Source organism: Meles meles, chromosome 6 (assembly GCF_922984935.1).
Source record: "Meles meles chromosome 6, mMelMel3.1 paternal haplotype, whole genome shotgun sequence".
Taxonomy (NCBI): Eukaryota; Metazoa; Chordata; class Mammalia; order Carnivora; family Mustelidae; genus Meles; species Meles meles.
In genome coordinates, this window is record NC_060071.1 from 53,389,214 (window position 1) to 53,409,665 (window position 20,452).

Here is a 20,452-nt window from a genome sequence, read left to right on the forward strand (position 1 = left end):
GAGACTGTTGATCACAAGGGCTATTGGGGAAGACATATCAGGAATTTACATTTGCCTATGACTCTGAGGCTTGTACCCAGGGCAGGAGCTTGCAGAAAAGGCTAGTGTCAGTTTCAAGTCTCTACAGCCTGGGCGCAGTAGGTTAAGTGTCTGCCTTCGGCTCAGGTCATGATCCCAGGGTCTAGGATCAAGTCCCAAGTACGGCTCCTTAAGGAGGGAGCCTGCTTCTCCCTTTCCCTCTGCCCCTACCCACCATTTCTGCAAGTGCGCTCTCTCTCTCTCTCAAATAAATAAAATATTTTTTAAAAAATCACTGTAGGGGGCACCTGGGTGGCTCAGTGGGTTAAGCCTCTGTCTTTGGCTCAGGTCATGATTTCAGGGTCCTGGGATCCAGCCCCACATTGGGCTTCTTGTTCAGTGGAGAGCCTGCTTCTTCCTCTGCTTGCCTCTCCCTCTGCCTGCTCCTCCCCCTGCTTGTGCTCTCTCTCTCTCACACAAATAAATAAATAAAAGATTTTTTAAAAAAATCAGTAAAAACGAAGGGTGCCTGGGCTCAGTCAGTTAAGCAACTGCCTTCAGCTCAGGTCATGATCCCAGGTCCCTGGGACTGAGCCCTGCATTGGGCTTCCTGCCAGGTGGAGAGCCTGCTTCTCTCTCTCCCTCTCCCTCTCCCTCTGCCTGCCACTCTGCCTACTTGTGCTTTTTCTATCTCCCTGTCAAGTAAATAAATTAAATCTTTAAAAAAAAAAAAAAGAATGAACAATGGTGCAAGTGCTATGGAGAACAGTATGGTGGTTCCTAAAAAAAATTAAAAGTGGAATTACCAACTGATTCAGCAATGCCATTTCTGAGTACACACCCCAAAGAACTGAAAGCAGGGTCTCATTTGCAGCAGTGTTTTCAATAGCCAAAAGATGAAAGCAACCCAAGGGTCCATTTTTCTTTCTAAATGTCCACTGATGGATGAATGGATAAGCAAAACGTGATATAAACATATAGTAGAATATTATACTGCCTTTAAAAAGAAGGGAATTATGGGATGCCTGGGTGGCTCAGTGAGCTAAACGTCTGCCTTCAGCTCTGGTCATGATCCCAGGGTCCTGGGATCCAAGTCCTGCATCAGGTTCCTACTCAACAGTGAATCTATTTCTCCCTCTCCCACTGCCCCTCTGCCTGCTTGTGCTCTCTCTCTCTCAAACAAATAAATAAAATCTTAAAATAAATAAATAAATAGGAGAATTCCGACCTATGTTACAACATGGATGAATCTTTAAGATATTCTGCTAGGTGAAATAAGCCAGTCCCCAAAAGACAAATACTGTATGAGTCCACTTGTATGAATACCTAGACCTGTCAAAGTCATAGAGGCAGAAGGAAGAATGGTGGTTGCCAGAGGCTGGGGAGAAGGGAGAGTGGGGAGTTATTTAATAGGTGTAGAGTTTCAGCATTGCAGGATGAAAGGAGTTTTGGAGATGATTGCCCAATAGTGTGAATATACCTAACACTACTGAACTGTACGCTTAAAAATGGTTAAGCTGGGAAATGGTGTATGTGAAAAATAAAAAGATAATAATGCCCAGATTGGGAGAATAGTGAGGAGGACTATAGATGAAAAAGATAGGCCATATGTTCATCGAAGCTGGCTGAACATAGGGTTTCATTCTGCTACTCCCATTACTCATGTATGCTTGGAAATGTTCCTAATAAAAGATTATTTGAAAAAAAAAAGATATTTGAAAACCATAGCTTTGAAAATCTCAGGGAAAAGTTTTCCAAGTAGAGGGAAAGGCTAGTACAATTCAAGGCTCTGGGGTGGAAAGGAGTTTGGCATGTTTGAAAGGAAAGGGGATGTCACTGAAGAGTAGTGCTTGGGAAGAGAGTACACGGTCACAGCCCTGGAACAGGCAAGGGTCAGACCATGGAAAACCTTGGAAACTACGTAAGTTTGCACTTAATCTGCTATGATAGGCAACATGTTAGTTTTTTTTTTTTTTTTTAAGATTTTATTTATTTATTTGACAGAGAGAGATCACAAGTAGGCAGAGAGAGAGGAGGAAGCAGGCTCCCCACGGAGCAGAGAGCCCGATGTAGGGCTCGATCCCAGGACCCTGAGATCATGACCTGAGCCGAAGGCAGCGGCTTAATCCACTGAGCCACCCAGGCGCCCCAACATGTTAGTTTTTGATCGCTGCAGAGCAAGGGATCACAAACTCAACAACTTCAAAGGAAGCCCATTTATTAGCTCACAGTTTGGGAGGTCCACAGCTCAAGTACTGCCTGACTTTGTTCTCCGTTCAGGATCTCACCAGGCTGAAACCCAGGTGTCCTTGCGCTGCATTCTCATCTGGAGGTCAGGGTTCCCTTCCAGGCTCACAGGGCTGTGGCAGAATTCAGTTGCTTGCCATGACGGGACTTGGGTCTCGGTTCCCTTGTGGGCTGTTAGCTAGTGGGCACCCTCAGCTTCAAGAGGCTACCCAAATACCTTGTCAAGGGGCCCCTGCCATGGTTAATGCCAAAAGCAGACTCTCTCTCACCTGGAATCCTTCTCATGCTTCAAATCTCTCTTTCTTTCTTTTTTTTTAAGATTTTATTTATTTATTTGAAGGACAGAGATCACAAGTACGCAGAGAGGCAGGCAGAGAGAAAAAGGGGGAAGCAGGCTCCCCGCTGAGAAGAGAGCCTGATGTCAGGCTCAATCCCAGGACCCTGAGACCATGACCTGAGCTGAAGACAGAGGCTTAACCTCTGAGCCACCCAGGCGCCCCATGGGCCGCTGTTCTGATTCTATCTTAGAGTCTACTTCCTGCAGAATCTGAATTAAAATACCTGGCCATATAGAAACCTCAATGTCCTCTTTCCTTTTCTGAGGAGGGAAGGTTTATTTTCTCACTGGGAGGGGTATATATTAGCATATTTTTAAATATTATTTATTTTTAGGGGGCGCCAGGGTGGCTCACTGTGTTAAATCTCTGCCTTTGGCTCAAGTCATGATCTCAGGGTGCTGGAATCAAGTCCTGCATCGGGCTCTCTGCCCAGTGGGAAGCCTGCTTCTCCCTCTCTCTCTGCCTGCCTCTCTGCCTACTTGTGATCTCTCTCCCTGTCAAATAAATAAATAAAATCTTTCAAAAATATATTATTTATTTTTAGAGAGAGGAAGAATGAGAGAAAAAGGGGTAGGGGCAGAAGGAGAGAATCCCAAGCAGCTCCTCGCTGAGCACAGAACCCAACAGGGGGCTCAATCTTGTGACCCTGAGGTCATGACCTAAGCTGAATTCAGGAGCCTAGCTTATTCTTTCTAGAAGGGAGATCCCTGTGGCACCTCCATGACTGCCCTGTGTGGGATGTACTCCATTCTGCAATTTGGGGATGCCCGGTTTACCAATCTACCATCCATTGTCCACAGGAGACTAGAGCTGTCAGTGTAACTCTTCCATCATTGCCTTGTAAATAGGCAAAGATACGTGTCTGTTTTGTTCACCACTGAATCACTAGCACTAAGAAGAGTGCCCAGAGGGGCCCCTGGCTGGCTCCATCAGTAGAGCCACTCTTGATCTCAGTCTTGAGTTCAAGCCCCACGTTGGGCTTTGAGATTTAAAAAACTAAAAAGTGTATGGAACATAGCAGACATTCAATAAGTACTTGTTGAATTAGTCAATGAATATAGTTAGATCTTTTGCCCCTTCACTTTATAAAAGGAGACAGAAACCCTGCCCTTCCCTCCACTTCTCTTTACCTTATGCATCCCAAATTCTGCCATCTGTACTTCTTAACTTGTCAAATTGATAATATTTATAGTCTATTCCCTAACCTTCCGTAGACCTCTGTTACTCTGTCTATGGTGATTCCAAATATAGAAAACCATTAAAAAGCATTTACCTAAAGAGTATTACATTATGACTGTGTAAATATTGTTCATATAGCCAGTTAAGAATGTATGACTACACATTTTAGTTGGTTATCTTTCTTGTTTTCTGAGCATGGTTAGCAAGCAGCCCGTGGTGCGCTTTCATTTTGACGTTTTTGACCCAGAAGCAGAGACTTTGAGCTGCTGGGAGGAATGCTCTCCATTCCTTTATCCTCAAGTTTTGACAAACTCTTAATCATTCCATCTATCCTAAGGAATTCTCTTTTTCCCCTAGAGAACTCCCTTTGAGTCCCTGTCCTGCATCTCAGGCTATGCTGGTTGCTCTCATGGTCTGTCACAGCTCTCCTCCTGCATCTTTCTTATGGATTGGATCCCCTGTTACCTGAATTCTGTGTCTTAATCTTTTTTGTTTTTCATGTTTCATTTTTACAGAATGGGTCTTACAATAACTTTCCAAGAAACAGTATATATATTGTAAAATTCCTGAATCCTAACATCTAAAATGTGGTGTCTTAATGTGGTGTCTCTCCTGATAGGATGGGGACCCCCAAATGTGGGGCCATGATCAGATGGAAGCCAATGGCCTGGGAGATGAAAGAATTCACCTGAGGCAGACCAAAAAGGTGGTTTATTGCATACATTTCAAGGGAACTGCAGGGAGGACAGCAGAGGAGGGGTAGTGGGTGGGGCTGTTTTTAAAGAGGGGAAGGTGAGGAGGATTTGATGTATGGAATTTTCCCTTGTTTGGTAACTGTGCCTGGTTGTAAGTAGCCCATTGGTCAGTAAGGGGGTCTGGAGATTTTGAGGCGGGTGCCTGTTGGGCCTGTCTGTATTCAGCCAGGGGGGTCTCAGTGGCCCTTTCTACATTCCAGTATGCAAGCCTGGTTGCTTAAAAGGGGCCTCTATGTAAAATTGTCCATGGAGCACCTGGCTGGCTCTATTGGTAGAGCCAGGAACTCTTGATCTTAGGATGGTGAGTTCAAGCCCCACATTGGGTATTGAGCTTACTTCGGGGAAAAAAAAAAAGAAGAAGAAGAAGAGGTGTCTTTATTCTATCCTTGCATTTAAGTAAATATTTGGATGAGTATGGAATTCTAAGCTGAAAATCACTGCTGTCTGTCTTTGAAGACCTGGTTTCAGTTGCCATCTGGCATCCAGTGTTGCTAAACTAAAACTCTGATGCCAGGAGTGCCTGGCTGGCTCAGTCTGTAGAACCTGTGACCCTGGTCTTAGGGTTGTAAGTTCAAGCCCCACATTGGGTATGGCGATTACTTAAAAAATAAAAAAATAAATAGGGGCTCTTGGGTGGCTCAGTCAGTTGAGTGTCTGCCTTTGGCTCAGGTCATGACCCCAGGGTCTGGCATCAAGTCTCACATTAGGCTCCCTGCTTGGTGGGGAGTCTGCTTCTCCCTCTGCCTGTGGCTCCCTCTGCTTGTGCTCACTCTCTCAATCTCTCTCTCTCTCTGACAAATAAATTTTAAAAATATTTTAAAAAATAAAAAATAAAATAAAACTTTCTTGGAGTGTCTAGGTGACTTGGTCCATTAAGCATCTGCCTTTGGCCCAGGTCATGATCCAATGTCCTGGAATGGAGCCCTGCACCTGGCTTCTGGCTCAGTAGGGGGCCTGCTTCTCCCTCTTCCTCTGCCCCTCTCCCTGGCTTGTGCTCTCTCTTTCTCTCTCTCGCTTGCTCCCTTTGCACTCTCTCTCTCAAATAAATAAATAAGTCTTTAAAATTTTTTTTTTAAATGGGGCACCTGGGTGGCTCAGTTGGTTGAGCACCTGCCTTCGGCTCAGGTCATGATCCTGGAGTCCTGGGATCGAGTCCCACAGGGGACTCTCAGCTCCACAGGGAGTCTGCTTCTCCCTCTGACCTTCTCCCCTCTCATGCTTTCTCTCACTGTCTCCCTCTCAAATAAATAAATTAAATATTTAAAAAGAATTTTTTTAAATAAAGATTTTATTTATTTATTTGAGAGAAAAAGAGTACAAGAGGTGCGGAAGTTAGAGGGAAAGGGAGAAGCAGACTCCCTGCTGAGGGGGGAGCCCAACGTGGGACTAAATCCCAGGACCCAGGGATCATGACCTGAGCCAGAGGCAGACGTTTAACTGACTGAGCCACCCAGGATCATTTGTTTTTATTTGATTATTCTTTCTCTCTGTTTTTTTTTTTTTTTTTTAAGATTTTATTACTTAGGGGCGCCTGGGTGGCTCAGTGGGTTAAAGCCTCTGCCTTCAGCTCAGGTCATGATCCCAGGATTCTGGGATCAAGCCCCACATTGGGCTCTCTGCTCAGCGGGGAGCCTGCTTCCTCCTCTCTCTCCCTGCCTGCCTCTCTGACTAGTTGCAATCTCTGTCTATCAAATAAATAAATAAAATCTTTTTTAAAAAAAGATTTTATTACTTATTTATCAGAGAGAGAGAAAGCACAAGCAGGGGGAAAAGCCGGCAGATGCAGGGCTCAATTCCAGAACCCTGGGATCATGACCCAAGCCGAAGTCAGACACTTAGCCAACCAAGCCACCCAAGCAACCAGATTATTCTTTCTCTGTATAACTTATTTGCCCTTCTTTACCCCTGCCAAGCATCCTTTGTTTCACACTCATGAAAATATTCACCTTCTAATTTTACTTTTATTTTTCTTTTCTCAATATCTCTCACATTTGTGCATATTAAATTACAAAAATAGAACATGCTTGGTGCCTGACTGTCTCAGTCTGTAGAGCATGTGACTTATGATCTCGGGGCTAAGGGTTCAATCCCCACATTAGGCATAGAGCTTACTTAAAATTAAAATCTTTAGGGGTGCCTGGGTGGCTCAGAGGGTTAAGCCTCTACCTTCAGCTCAGGTCATGATCTCAGCGTCCTGGGATCGAGCCCCACATCGGGCTCTCTGCTCGGCGGGGAACCTGCTTCCATCTCTCTCTCTCTGCCTGCCTCTCTGCCTACTTGTGATCGCTCTCTGTTAAATAAATTTTTTTAAAAATCTTTTAAAAAAAAAGTAGTACGTGCTTTTTGTAACATGTTTAAAAATACAAGAGGGTGTTTTTTTTTTTAAGTAAATTAAATCCCCTCTAATCTCATCGCCTGAGATAACTATGTTAAAGGCTTGTAGCCTTTATGTTTACAGAAATATATAGAAATACCAATAAGCACGTATAGATTTTTCTCCTTTTCAAGTTTGGAATCAGACTATATACATTATTCTACAATTTCTTTCCCTTTCTCCACATTACAATATATGATCTACACTCCTTCTGGTCAATACATATGGATCCAACTCATTTTTTCTGAATAGCTGCACAATATTCTTCAGAATGGGTTTCCATAATTTATTTAATCATTCATTGTTTGGTGGATATTTAGATTGTTTTGAGTTTTTGCCACTAAGAACAAAGCTGAAATAAATATCCAAAAGCATATATCTTCAGATATTAGTACTTTCTAAAAAAAATTAGTTTAGACGTTTGAATTTTTTTAAACAAATGTACTTTTTATTTATTTTTTTCTGAAGAGTTTATTTATTTGAGAGTGAGACAGGGAGAGCATAGAGAGAGAGAGAGGGAAAAGCTGGCTCCCCACTGAGCAGGGACCCCTCCCCCCTGCCCCCGACTCGGGGCTTGACCCCAGGACCGGGGGATCACATCCTGAGCTGAAGGCAGACACTTAACTGACTCAGCCACCTAGTGCCCCTAAAGATTTCATTCTTGGGGCGCCTGGGTGGCTCAGTGGGTTAAGCCTCTGCCTTCGGCTCAGGTCATGATCTCAGATTCCTGGGATGGAGCCCCGCATCGGGCTCTCTGCTCAGCAGGGAGACTGCTCCTCCCTCTCTCTCTCTGCCTGCTTCTCTGCCTACCTGTGATCTCTGTCTGTCAAATAAATAAATAAAATCTTTAAAAAAAAAAAGATTTCATTCTTAAATAATCTCTACAACCAACATGGGACTCGAATTTACAGTCCCAAAATCAAGAGTCACATGCTCCACCAACTGAGCAAGCTGGGCACCCCAACCTACCTTTTTAAAAGACAAGTGTAGGGAACTAGTTAAGAGCAGATTGGGAGGATTCTAGGACTGCTAGGATTCAAATCTCAGTTCTGCCACTGGTCACCTGTGTGACTTTAGGCAAGTTACTTAATCTCTCATTGCCTCAGTTTTTGAAAAGACAAGATCTCCAAGACTTCAGAGGTGCCTGATTGGCTCAGTCAGTAGAGCATGCACTCTTCTTGATCTCGGGGTAGTGAATTTAAGCCACCTTGAGTGCGGAGACTACTTAAAAAATAGGTGGCTTGTTTTCCCTCCATCATATAAAATACTCATGCTGGGGGGAGGACAGGTGTTAAGCTGCAGCTTCTTACTATAGCCCTCTGCAAAATGCTATGAACAGTGCAAAACAAATGCAGGGTGGTTTCTATGCCCAAGGATCTCCCAATGCAGCCCAAGAAACAGGTATGGGGTCCACCTTGATAAAAGGTAAACTATAGGGGCACCTGGGTGGCTCAGTCAGTTAAGTTTTGCCTTCAGCTCAGGGTCCTAGGATGGAAGCCCATGGGACTATTCTCCCTCTCCCTCTGCCCCCTGCTGGCACTCCCCTCTCTCAGTCTGTCTCTATCAAATACATAAAATCTTTGAGAAAAAAAAAAGGGGGGGGCCTAAGTGCCTCAGTGGGTTAAGCCTCTGCCTTTGGCTCAAGTCATGGTCTCAGGGTCCTGGGATCAAGCCCCGCATCAGGCTCTCTGCTCAGTGGGGAGCCTGCTTCCCCCCCTCTCTCTCTGCCTGCCTCTCTGCCTGCTTGTGAGCTCTCTCTCTCTCTCTCTGCCAAATAAGTAAATAAATAAAATCTTTTAAAAATAAAAGAAGGAAACTATAGTAAGTGGTATAATCCTTCATATAGCAATGTGTTGTGCTGATACGGTAAAAGACAAGGTCAGGGGGGACTTGCCTACACATAGAAAGTCTAATGGGCAAAGTGTTAATTGAGAACTTACAGTGTCTTGGCACCATAGAAGGTGCAGAGAAGCCTTGACCTCCCCTCTGACTTGAACGACTAGTTAGAGAGCCAAAACTATATACATTACAGGGGCACCTGGGTGGCTCAGTGGGTAGCCTCTGCCTTCGGCTCAGGTCATGATCTCAGGGTTTTGGGATCGAGCCCCACGTTGGGCTCTCTGCTCACAGGGAGCCTGCTTCCCACCCACCTCTCTCTGCCTGCCTCTTTGCCTACCTGTGATCTCTATCAAATAAATAAATAAAATCTTTAAAAAATAATTTTAAAAAACTATATACATTGCAAAGAACAGCAGAAGATGTTCCATGTTATATTGTGGCCAGAATACTAAAGATATTGCAGCTTTTCATAGAGTCTGGAGGAGTCAGGAGGGACATGAGGAGAGAGAGTTGGGAGGGAATGTGGGACCAGGAGGAGCCTGGCCAAATTGTGCAGAGGAAGGAATGGGCAGGGGGAAGTAAGGCTATTTAGTAAGCGTGAGGGCTCAGGAATGAGTGAATGCTACTATTGTAGTAGCAATTTGAGAACCACTAAGAGATGTGGGACAGACAAGGGACTGACATGATGCAAGTGACATTTAAGATACAGTTTGTAGGGGTGCCTGGGAGGCTCAGGTCATGATCGTAGGGTCCTGGGATCGAGTCCCTGCTTGGCGGGAAGCCTGCTTCTCCCTCTCCCACTCCCTGTGCTTATGTTCCCTCTCTTGTGGTCTCTCTCTCTCTCTCTGTCAAATAAAATCTTGAAGAAGGAAGAAGAAAAAGAAGATGAAGAAAATGTGAAAGGAAAGCCTGATTAATAGAACCAGAGCACCTTCTACAGGGGAGGTAAGGTTGGAGGCCAGAGCTATTTTATGGAAGAAAATAATCAGGTGCGGCTTAGCTATGCTGATATGTGGGTGGCAAACCACTCTTTCAGACCAATCCCCACCCTTCCCATCAGAGAGACTCTGAATCAAGACTTTTGTCCAGACTGGCACCCACTGTGACTAAGAGTCAGATACTAAAGGTACAAGGTATTTCTATAATGCCACCAGGCCCTCCCAGAAGAGTAAGAAGGCGTCATATATTCCTTGAATCAAGATAAGACCCAGAGCTTTGCTAAAAGGGAAGCAGGGTCACCAGCTGGTCCCGAAGACCTGACCTTTATTGCCCACTTGCCTGTACTCAGGGCCTGTATCCCCCATTTTTCCTTAAGCTCTTCTTTTCCAGCTTATCTCTTAACTCAGGCAGAAGGAAAGAGGAACCACCCAAGTGATAACAGCTACACCGGCAAGATCTCCAACCAGTCCAGACTGCCTAGACGAGTTTGAGTGTAACTCCCAAAATTTGTGCCTATGCAGATAGACAATGGAATGACCCCTAGAATGACCCACAACTACCTTTAACTCATTATAATACTAAAATCTCCACCCAAGAGGAGCATAAGCCTCATTTACATAATATGCGGTATATGTACAGGAATGTTTCCTTCCTTAAGGCACATGCCTGGCCTTGTGCCCTCCTCTACATATGATGTCAGGGCTTCCTTATCTAAATATTCATTCCAACCCTAAATAAAAGGATCCCGTTCACTCTTGCTCGGGGTCTCACTGCTTTGGAAGTAATTCCTGGTCATCTCCTTATTTGCTGCAAATGGTTTACTCTGTGTGACAACTCCACCTGGTGTATCTATGACTCACCAAGGAGCAAACTCACCGGGGTTTGGTATGGAACCGTGGAATTCAGTATGGATTCAGACTATGTTGACTTAATAATAATAAATAAGAAACCCTGAGAGATGTGCTTACTTAATAGGTCAAGGTGGAGGAACCAGCAAGCCCACAGCTCTCACTGGTGAAAAATTAGATTTAAAGAACTCAGAAGGTTGGGGCACCTGGTGGGCTCCATTGGTGGAGCATGTGACTCTTGATCTTGGGGTTGTAAACATTCTTCTTTTTTTTTTTCTAGATTTTTATTTATTTCACAGACAGAGATCACAAGTAGACAGAGGGAGGCAAAGAGAGAGAGGGGGAAGCAGGCTCCCTGCTGAGCAGAAAGTCCGATGTGAGGTCTGATGTGAGGTCCGATGTGAGGTTCGCTGTGAGGCTAACTGTGAGGCTCCATCCCAGGACCCTGGAACCATGACCTGAGCCGAAGGCAGAGGCTTTAACCCACTGAGCCACCCAGGCGCCCCAATCTTGGGTTTGTAACTTTGGGTGTAGAGATTACTTAAAATCTTTAAAAATAAAAAATAATTTTAAAGAAATTTTTTTTTAAGATTTTATTTATTTGACAGAGATCACAAGTAGGCAGAGAGTCAGGCAGAGAGAGAGAGGAGGAAGCAGGCTCCCTGCTGAACAGAGCCCGATGTAGGGCTCCATATCAGGACCCTGGGATCATGACCTGAGCAGAAGGCAGAGGCTTTAACCCACTGAGCCACCGAGGTGCCCCCCCCAAAATGAAAAATTTAAACTCCAGAAACTGGAGCCTCGCTCAGTCCACTGGCAAGTCAAGAATGGAGGGGAGACCCTTGAAGATCCAAGTCTTGAGGTACTTTTCTCTGCACCGTGAAAGGAAAAACGCAGGCTACCTAGGAGTTCAACTTTTATCTCTCCGACATAATTTATTTCTGAAATTGTCCTAATTTTCCAGTTAAGATCATCACAGTTCGGGGCGCCTGGGTGGCTCAGTGGGTTAAAACCTCTGCCTTTCGCTCAGGTCATGATCCAGGGGTCCGGGATCGAGCCCCGCATCGGGCTCCTTGGCGGGGAGCCTGCTTCCTCCTCTCTCTCTCTCTGCCTGCCTCTCTACTTGTGATCTCTATCTGTCAAATAAATAAATAAAATCTTTAAAAAAAAAATATTTAAAAGAAAAAAAAAAAGATCATCACAGTTCTTCCAGCATAATTGTCTCGGAAAGGCTGAAGGAATCAAGAGGCAGGAGGAAAGCAATGGATCTGCCCTTCCCTATGTCCTTGAAACTCCGGAAGAGAAGGTGACCGCCTACAGGGAAAGGAGGGTGCGAGCTATCACTAGCGACCGCAGAAAGAATCACTGCTCTGGAAGGACTAGAGAGGATATAAGAAAGAGACAGTTGAAGAAACCTGGTTTCTCTGGTGTAAGCTGCCAAAGGCTACCCTCTAGAAGGCGAAGGAAAGAAAAAGAAGAGCACCTTCCCACTCCATGATTATGGTGAATTTGTGGGGGCAAGACATTCGAATAGGAAGTATCTACTATGGAGTCCAGAGACAGGAGACTAGACCTCACATACGTATTTGGACTGGATGCAAAAACAAAAACAAAAACACCCTGAGTCATCACCATGAAAATGATATTTAATTATTTTAAAAATCTATGTGATGGGGCACCTGGGTGGCTCAGTGGGTTAAGCCTCTGCTTTCAGTTTGGGTCATGATCTCAGGGTCCTGGAATCCAGACCCGCATCCGGCTCTCTGATCAGCAGGGAGCCTGCCTCCCCCCCCCCCCCCGCCCCTGCCTCTCTGCCTACTTGTGATCTCTCTCTGTCAAATAAATAAATAAAATATTTAAAATATATATTATACGTAATATATATTATATATTTTATATATATATGAAAAGAAGCAAGTACAAAATGCATCACAGCCAAACAGCGTCCCAGGAGTGGCGCCTGCGCGTTAGATCTTTGCAGCCTCTTCCTGTTGCAGCTGCTTACTAGCCTGCATTGCAGGCTGTCCCTCATGACGCTCTTCTTGGTGGTAATTTGGCACTTCTACCACCAGGTGGAGATGTACTACCGCTTTTCAGTTATTACCCCTGCGAAGAGCGGCTCTAAAGAAATTGGGGTGTGGGGGAGGGGTCAGGTTCTTTCGTTCCAGTACTTATACAAATAAGCACCTGCCTTCATGCCCAAGAGCGAAAAGAATTTGGAGGGTGAGCAAAAAGGTCAGGCAGTGGCTGCCTCTTCCTCTCTTTTTGTTTTCTTAGTCCTTTGGTTTCCATGGGGATCTGTGTTTGAGCAGCAACTCAGAACCCGTCGACTGCCCCTCAAGGCTTGGGGCTGCGCCCAAAGACGCGCTGTGAAGAAACAGCAGGAGTTGGAACGGATGGAAAGAAGGAGAAGATTTGTTTGGTAAATTTGGACAGCAAAAGCTGAGGACAGGTAGAGGAGGAGTGATGAGGTAGGCCATAGATTGAGGTGCTCAGAGGAATGGGAAAGGCAGACAACTGTTTCAGTTCAAATAAAATTTCGGGACATTAATATCTTTTCAAAACCAATTCAGTCAAGTGTCCTTTGTCTTCTCACCAACAGATTATCTCAGGGCACACTCCCAGCCCTGGATGTTACCAGGTCCTCTCCCGCCTCGACCCAACAACATGTCTGCAGTCATGTGTCAGAACCTGCTTGGGTTTCTTCTCTTGAGTCTGGTTCCCAAAGTTCTGGAGCTCTGGAACAAGAGAAGAGAACTCTGGAAAAGACTGTACGCAGTATGCCCCAGATGGGGCATAGCGCCTGGTGCAGAGTAAGCTCTCGGGAATATACATGTTGAAGGGGTGACTAAATAAATGAGCAATAAAAATAAGACAACCTTAACTAATCTATCTTAGTTCTGGCTGGAAAGAAGAAAAATTAAGGACAAGAAAAATAAATTGTCTTTTCTCTCATCAAAATCGTGAGGATGTAAATGTCTTCCTTCAAGGATCCACTCATTCAAAGATCGATGAGGGTGTTTTGTTGTTTTTCTGCTTACATCACCGGTGTTTCACATTTGCATTACTAATAGTCCTTTCTAAGAGTATTTGCATTTCCGTCAGTTTGAGCCAACATTCAGTAGCCATTCACAGGTAGCAGCCAATCTACATATGAACAGCCTTCCACCTAAAGATTTAATCAAGTCTTCCCTGCTCTTCTGGGACCTGCCAGCCCCACCTTCCCTCCTCACTTTCTCTCCCATTACCCTGTTTAATTACCACTTTCTGTAATTATCTAATTTATTTGCTTTTATTTCTATTGCTTGTCACCTCCCAAAGGTACCAAGAAGCTCCTTACTGCCTTCCTCACAGAGACTTCTACTTGAAATTTTAGAGTCTAAGTGTGTTCAAGTCTTATCTCTTTGTGAAAACTCCAACTGAATTCTTCCTGATCCTGTTTTAATCTACTCACCCTCGCACTCTCCGACTGCAAGTGACCTTTCCTTCTTCTGAGTGTGTACACGTTTGATCCCCAACTCCATAGCACTGACCACTTGCTGCCTACATAGGACAGCGTAATATTAGCCACCAGATGTACTGAGCTTGAAAGATTGGCCAGACAGTGGGACAGATGCTTTCACTTGAGTTTTGTTAGCTCTCCACTCCAATCTTATTAAGTAGATACAATTAACCTCATTTTTAAAAATATTTTATTTATTTGACAGAGAGAAATCACAACTAGGCAGAGAGGCAGGCAGAGAGAGAGGAGGAAGCAGGCTCCCTGCAGAACCCGATGTGGGGCTCGATCCTAAGACCCTGGGATCATGACCTGAGCCGAAGGCAGAGGCTTTAACCCATTGAGCCACCCAGGCGCCCCTAACCTCATTTTTATATTCGGATGCTGAGGCTCAGAGAAGTTAACTAACCTGCCCAAAGTCATGCAGTTGATAGGTGGTGAAGATGATTTAAACCCAAAAAGTCACACAGAATCCCCAGTCTTTAGAGGACAGACTTTGTTATAAAATAAATGTGTTAGAGCCTCGGTTCCATAGTGCACAACTGCATGACCCTTAGGAAATGACGAACCTCTCTAAACTTCAATTTCCTAACTGGTAAAATGGGGATAACTACGTCTGCCTCACAAGATTACTGTTAGAGAGAATCCAAGGTGGAGACCCCACGTAGCCTTGTCACAAAGAAGTGGCCCTAAACACACTTAACATTCCATGCGTATCTGTTTCATCTCCTATGCAAAGTTTACACTCCTTCCAGAAGGATATGTTTTTATTTTCTTTGTATTTAGAATCTCTAGCAGAGTGCCTTAGATGTAGTAACTAACCACAGACATTTGTTTAATGGGTGGGTGGATGAACAGACAGAGGGAGGGAGGAATGGAAGGTTGGGTTATTTGTCACCTGTGGACAATCAGTCCAAATCAAGTCTCTCTTCTTCTTCCCATGGAACTTTATGCAGGCTTCTACAAGATCTTCTCACATATTTCTTTTTTTTTTTTTTCATATGTTTTTTTTCATATGTTTTTTATAACATTTTTTTGTTTAACATTGCCCCTTTTCTCAAGGAGAGGTAGGGTCCATTTCTTAGGTACCTTTGTAACCCCAGCACCTTAGTTCTCTTGTACCTCTTTTAATATCATCGTGAGGATGATTCTGTGTTGAGAGAGTGTATTTTTTTATTCTACTTGCCCCTTAAATGCATGCCCAGTGAGTGAAATGTGAAATGCATTTGATAAATGTTTGTAGAGAGTATGATTAATTTAAAGACCTAGCTTGGTCCTATATCCCAAAAGAAGGAGAGGATTTTTCTGGTCTGGACTTGGATTTAAATCCTGAGGTGATTCTGCCATCTGGCGATGCAGAATCATAAACCTGTAAGCTGCTTTGGTTTTTGACTGGACTTACTCCTGGAGGTCAGAGATCAGCAGGTCTGAGGGCTGTTGATGGACTTTAATATTTTAAACTAATTTAATCCAAATTAAATTTCAATATGTAAATTCAATTATAACTACATCAAAGTCTACAAAAGAAAGGGAGAAACAACAATGTAAAGAATGCAGTCAGTCAAAACTCTGACATTTCATTCAGTGAGCCCGAGTGAGCCTCAGGTGTCTTGTCCCTTTTTAATATAATCATGAATATGATTCTATATTAAAAGTGCTTATTAGGGGCACCTGAGCACCTGGGTGGCTCAGTTGGTTAAGCCTTAGGCTCAGGTCATGATCCCAGGATCCTGGGATCGAGCCCCACATCGGGATACCTGCTCAGTGGGGAGTCTGCTTCTCCCTCTGCCTCTGCCCACCATTCAGGCTTGCTCTCTGTCTCTCTCTCTAGTGCTCTCTGCCTCTCAAAGTAACTAAATAAAATCTTTTTTTTTTAAGTGCATATTTAAAAAAAAGAAACATGGGGCACCTGGGTGGCTCAGTCCTGGGCTGCTGCCTTTGGCTCAGTTCATGATCACAGGGTTCCAGGATTGAGCCCCATGTCAGGCTCCCTGCTCAGTGAGGAGTCTGCTTCTTCCTCTGCCTCTCCCCCTGGCTCATGTTCTCTCTCTGTGTGTCAAATAAATAAATCTTAGAGGAAAAAAGAAGAGGAGGAAGGAGAAGAAGGAGAAGAAAGAAGAAGGAAGAAGGAGAAGGAGGAGAAGGAAAAGGAGAAGGAGAGGGATAGGGAGAAGAAGAAGAAGAAGAAAGAGAAGGAGAAGGAGGAGGAGGAGAAAGAGGGGAAGGAGGAGAAGAAGAAGAGGAAGAAGAAAAAGGCGGCAATAACAGTGGGGGCACCTGGGTGGCTCAGTCAGCTGGGTGTCCAACTTTTGATTTCGGCTCAATCATGATCTCAGGGTCCTGGGATCCAGCTCTGAGTTGGGCTCTGCACTCCATGGAGAGTCAGCTAAAGATTCACTCTCTCCCTTTCCTCCTCTGCTGTGCCCCTCCCCACTCCTCCTTCCCTCCACACCATGCAAGCTTGTGCAGGTGCGCCAACTCTCACACGCTCTCTCTCTCCCTCAAATAAATAAATAAATCTTAAAAAAAAAAAAATGCAGGGACACCCAGCTGGCTCAGTCAGTAGAGTATGCAACCCTTGATCTCAGGGTTGAGTTCGAGCGTCAGTTTGGGCATAGAAATTACTTAGACAGATAGAGAAATAAAGAGATAAATAAAAATATTTTTAAGGGCATATTTTTTATTCTATCCAACCCTTAAATGCAGGCCTCCTACATCATTTGATACTCAGCCAGAGAAATCATCTTTCAAACCAGTCTTCCTTGGGGATTTTTAAGCTTTGACTCTATGTGAGCTTATCCTAAGTGATGGCTTTAGAAACTAACTCCCACTGATTTTTTTTTTAATTGCAAAACTGTATGTAGAAATTGTTGCCATAGACACAGTTTGTTGATTGATGTAGATATTCACATATAAAGCACAGAGGTTATAGCTAGGTGACAAAATGGTCTTGTCTAACGTCATCATTGCAGATGAGGAAACTGAGGTCTAGGAAGGTAAAGACAATTTTGCAAGGTGATTTAACTAGGAAGTGAAGAAACTGACTAGGACCCATGGCAACGATTTCTCCAATAAAACTGGAAATGTGTGTCGTGTTAGGTTTTGAGGGTTTTTTGTGTGTGTGTGAAGTAGGCTTTCAATATAAGTTCCTGGAGGATAGAAAGGACATGAAGGTATGTTTACATACATTATGCCCTGGTAGCAGAGAGTGGATAACCAGTGGGCATCAGAGAATGCTAAAACTAAATTCATGGAGGGGGACCTGATCAGACAGTAGAGCATAAGATTCTTGATTTCAGGGCTGTATGTTCGAGTTCCACTTTGGGTATAGAGATTACTTAAAAATTAAATCTTAAAAAAATTCATATGTGCTTCTCGTTGTGAAAATTATATTATATATTTTAAGTGCTTTTTTAAAAAGATTTTGTTTATTTATTTATTTTTAAAGATTTTATTTATTTATTTGACAGAGAGAGATCATAATAGGCAGAGAGGCAGGCAGAGAGAGGAGGAATCAGGCTCCCCGCCGAGGAGAGCCAGATGTGGGGCTTGATCCCAGGACTCTGAGACCATGACCTGAGCTGAAGGCAGAGGCTTAACCCACTAAGCCACTCAGAGGCCCCAAGATTTTATTTATTTATTTGAGAAAGAGACACAGGGTGTGTGAGCATAAGTAGGGGGAAGAACAAAGGGAGAGGAGAAGCAGATTCCCCACTGAGCAGGGAGCCCCACAAAGGGCTCAGTCCTGGGGTCCAGGATCATGACCTGCCTGACCTGAAGGCAGCCGCTTAACCAACTGAGCCACTTAGGCACCCCTAACTGCTTTTATTTTATTTTTAAAGATTTAATTTATTTATTTGACAGAGAGAGAGTAAGCATATGCTCAAGAGCACACAAGCAGGGGGAGTGGCAGCCAGAGGGAGAAGCAGGCTTCCAGCTGAGCAAACAGCCCAGTGTGGGACTCAGTCCCAGGACCTCCCTGAGTTGATGACCCCAGCAGAATGTAGACGCTTAACCAGCTGAGCCACCCAGCTTCCCTAACTGCGCTTATTTTAAATGGATCTTAAATTTATTTTTTGTAATTTATTTTTTAAAAATAAATTTTTTAATTTATTTTTTTATTTAATTCCCAAATAAAATCTTTTAAAAAAAGATAGATCTTGGGGTGCCTGGGTGGCTCAGTCGTTGAGCATCTGCCTTAGGCTTGGGTTGTGGTCCCAGGGTCCTGGGACCCAGCCTCATGTCTGGTTCCCTGCCTAGCAGGAGGCCCGCTTCTCCCTCTAACACCCGCTTACTGTATTTCTTCTCTCACTGTCTCTCTCTGTCAAATAAATTAAATCTTTTAAAAAATAGATTTTAATTTCTCCCTCTTCTTTAGAAATTTCTTGTGGGAACTTGGGTAGTTTTAGGACCTAATTCCATTCCAATAACTTCATACTTTAAGTTATTTAAGTCAGATAATAATCCTTCCACACTTTGTAGGCTATTCTCAGAGAAGGGATCCTTCAGTGACTAATTTAAGTACAGAGAAAATTTTTGATGGCGTCTGATTGATTTGTAATTATGTCTTAAGTACAAATCCTTTAAATCTACCCTTGGTAGACTTTATTTATTCACATTCAACAAATACTTTTTAAGCACCTACTATGTTCTAAGTACCTAGTAAATAAAACAAATACTATCCAGTTTATCGTTATGCAGCTGTTTTTTTTTTAAGATTTTATTTATTTATTTGACATACAGAGATCACACGTAGGCAGAGAGGCAGGCAGAGAGAGAGAGAGAGAGGAAGGGAAGCGGGCTCCCTGCTGAGCAGAGAGCCTGATGCGGGGCTCAATCCCAGGACCCTGAGATCATGACCTGAGCTGAAGGCAGAGGCTCAACCCACTGAGCCACCCAGGCGCCCCCACCCAAGCTTTCTATCTTTATTCAGCCAGCTTGAAATTCCCGTACTGACTTTTTGTCTTGAAATGCAAGAAGGAACACACCCCTCTCCCCCATCAAGATACTTAAAAATAACCTCAAGAAACAAACTCAGACTCACATTACATACGTAAAACTCTTGGAAAACAAACAAGAAAGTGTCATTACCATTATGGTACCATGAAATCCCTTTTAAATTTAAGATCCATGGGGCACCTGGGTGGCTCAGTGGATTAAGCCTCTGCCTTCAGCTCAGGTCATGATCCCAGGGTCCTGGGATTCAGCCCAGCATTGGGCTCTCGGCTCAGCAGGGAGCCTGCTTCCCCCCCCCCCCCTCTGCCTGCCTCTCTGCCTGTTTGTGACCTCTCTGTCAAATAAATAAATAAAATCATTTTTAAAATTTTATTTATTTATTTATTTATTTATTTATTTGACAGAGAGAGAGAGAGAGAGAGAGAGAGCGCACAAGCAGGCAGAGTGGCAGGCAGAGGGAGAGAGAGAAGCAGGCTTCCCGCTGAGCAAGGAGCCCAATGCGGGACTCCAACTCAGATCTTGGGATTATGAATCTGAACCAAAAGCAGCCGCCTAAGAACGGAGCCACCCAGGCACCCAGGTGTCCCAAGAGCTACCTCTTAAACATTTCACTTGTGTTTGGCTTCCCACACATTCTTGCCGCTTTTCTTCTCTGGCTCCCTGGCACTGTGGAAAGTGCACTACTTTGGTTTTGTTTTGTTTTTAAGGATTATATTTATTTATTTGACAGAGAGAAATCACAACTAGGCAGAGAGGCAGGCAGAAAGAGAGGAGGAAGCAGGCTCCACGTGGAGCAGAGAGCCCCATGCGGGGCTGGATCCCACGACCCTGGGATCATGACCTGAGCTGAAGGCAGAGGCTTTAACCCACTGAGCCACCCAGGCGCCCCAGAAAGTGGACTTCTTTGAGCTAAGACTTGGCCTGGAGAACCTCTTGAAAAGCTATTTAACCTCCCTTGGTCTTAGTTTCCTTATCTAAAAAATGAGAGATTTGGAGATGATCCCTTTGGCCCCAAAGTCCTTGAGAGTGTACTTGTTGCTCTTCTTCAAGGTTCTTCCTGAGGGTTCTGACCACCATGTTTCTATCATAGGTTGTCAATTACCTCTTTGTCTGATGTACTTCAATCCCTACTGCTTATTTCTCTAAACACTTGCCTCTACAACTTAACTCTTTCTTTCCCATCACTCTGATTTGTTTACCTTCTTCATGGCCTGGGATTATATAGTTATTTGGCTTTCCTCATCATGCTCCCCTCATGCCATACTGTTTTTACCTGACCTCCACCCTTTGTTGGTTTTCTTTCAAATGACCAACCTCAGGATCTCCAGAACTTTAGAAAATTGTGCCTATAATTTCTCCCTGGAAAACACAGACACTCACACTGTCTTCCCCAGCCCCGCCCTAGCCTCCTTCCACTGTTAGTCTCAGGGCCCTTCCCCCCTAACCTCCCTTTCATGTTC